This window comes from Vulpes lagopus, chromosome 6, assembly GCF_018345385.1.
Source record: "Vulpes lagopus strain Blue_001 chromosome 6, ASM1834538v1, whole genome shotgun sequence".
Taxonomy (NCBI): Eukaryota; Metazoa; Chordata; class Mammalia; order Carnivora; family Canidae; genus Vulpes; species Vulpes lagopus.
This window is the reverse complement of record NC_054829.1, coordinates 86,086,863-86,089,153: the sequence shown is the minus strand read 5'-3', so window position 1 is coordinate 86,089,153 and position 2,291 is coordinate 86,086,863. Positions and strand designations below refer to the sequence as shown.

Here is a 2,291-nt window from a genome sequence, read left to right as displayed (position 1 = left end):
AGAGAAAGAGAGAGGTAAGAAGACATTTGGGTGGGATAACCTAAAGATATTAACTTTCCTAAATTAATCTATAAATTCATTGTAAAATTTTTTTTTTTAATTTTATTTATTTATGATAGTCATACAGAGAGAAAGAGAGAGAGGCAGAGACACAGGCAGAGGGAGAAGCAGGCTCCATGCGCCGGGAGCCTGATGTGGGATTCGATCCTGGGTCTCCAGGATCGCGCCCTGGGCCAAAGGCAGGCGCCAAACCGCTGCGCCACCCAGGGATCCCTCATTGTAAATTCAATCAAAATTTTAGTTGAAAATTTTAAGGGACTTGATAAACTCACTCATAGAGAAGAGTAAAAGTATGTAAGTAGCTAAGTCAACCTTGGAAAAGTAGAATAAGAAGTAGGTCTTGGCTTTTCGCAAAGGGTTTGCCGCCAGAACACAGGTGTCGTGAAAACCACCGCTAAACCTAAACCAAAATGGGAAAGGAGAAGACTCACATCAACATCGTCGTCATTGGACACGTAGATTCGGGCAAGTCTACCACTACAGGCCATCTGATCTACAAATGTGGAGGAATCGACAAAAGAACTATCGAGAAATTTGAGAAGGAGGCTGCTGAGATGGGAAAAGGCTCCTTCAAGTATGCCTGGGTCTTGGATGAACTGAAAGCTGAACGTGAACGTGGTATCACCATTGATATCTCCCTGTGGAAATTCGAGACCAGCAAGTATTATGTGACCATCATTGATGCCCCAGGACACAGAGACTTTATCAAAAACATGATTACAGGCACATCTCAGGCTGACTGTGCTGTCCTGATTGTTGCTGCTGGTGTTGGTGAATCTGAAGCAGGTATCTCCAAGAATGGGCAGACCCGTGAGCAAGCCCTTCTGGCTTACACACTGGGTGTAAAACAACTAATTGTTGGTGTTAACAAAATGGATTCCATTGAACCACCCTACAGCCAGAAGAGATACGAGGAAATCGTTAAGGGAGTCAGCACCTACATTAAGCAAATTGGCTACAACCCCGACACAGTAGCATTTGTGCCAACTTCTGGTTGGAATGGTGACAACATGCTGGAGCCAAGTGCTAACATGCCTTGGTTCAAGGGATGGAAAGTCACCCGTAAAGATGGGAACGCCAGCGGCACCACACTGCTTGGAGCTCTGGATTGCATCCTGCCACCAACTCATCCAACTGATAAGCCCTTGCATTTGCCTCTCTGGATGTCTTCAAAATTGGTGGTATTGGTACTGTCCCAGTGGGCCGAGTGGAGACTGGTGTTCTTAAACCTGGCATGGTGGTCACCTCTGCTCCGGTCAATGTTACAACTGAAGTAAAGTCTGTTGAAATGCACCATGAAGCTTTGAGTGAGGCTCTTCCTGGGGACAATGTGGGCTTCAATGTCAAGAACGTATCTGTCAAAGATGTTCGTCGTGGCAACGTGGCTGGTGACAGCAAAAATGACCCACCAATGGAAGCAGCTGGCTTCACGGCTCAGGTGATTATCCTGAACCATCCAGGCCAAATCAGTGCTGATATGCACCTGTGCTGGGTTGTCACACACCTCACATTGCTTGCAAGTTTGCTGAGCTGAAGGAAAAGATAGATCGTCATTCCGGAAAGAAGCTGGAAGATGGTCCCAAGTTCTTGAAATCTGGGGATGCTGCCATTGTTGATATGGTTCCTGGCAAACCTATGTGTGTTGAGAGCTTCTCTGACTATCCTCCTCTGGGTCGTTTTGCTGTTCGTGACATGAGACAGACGGTTGCTGTGGGTGTCATCAAAGCAGTGGACAAGAAGGCAGCTGGAGCTGGCAAAGTCACCAAGTCTGCCCAGAAAGCTCAGAAGGCTAAATGAATATTATCCCCAATACCTGCCACCCCAGTCTTAATCAGTGGTGGAAAAACGGTCTCAGAACTGTTTGTGTCAATTGGCCATTTAAGTTTAATAGTAAAAGACTGGTTAATGATAACAATGCATCGTAAAACCTTCAGAAGGAAAGGAGAATGTTTTGTGGACCATTTGTTTTTTTTTTTTTTTTGTGCGTGTGTGGCAGTTTTAAGTTATTAGTTTTTAAAATCAGTACTTTTTAATGGAAACAACTTGACCAAAAATCTGTCACAGAATTTTGAGACCCATTAAAACAAAAGTTTAATGAGAAAAAAAAAAAAAAAAAAAAAGAAGTAGGTCTTGTGGGGATCCCTGAGTGGCTCAGTGGTGTAGTGCCTGCCTTCAGCCCAGGGCGCGATCCTGGAGTCCCAGGATCAAGTCCTGCATCGAGTCCCGCATCG

At 45.1% G+C, this 2,291-nt stretch overlaps 1 pseudogene; it reads left to right on the top strand.

Annotated features, from left to right (window-relative positions):
• The first annotated feature begins 470 nt into the window (after positions 1 to 470).
• Positions 471 to 1,857, top strand: LOC121493407 (annotated as a pseudogene).
• Positions 1,858 to 2,291: the final 434 nt, after the last annotated feature.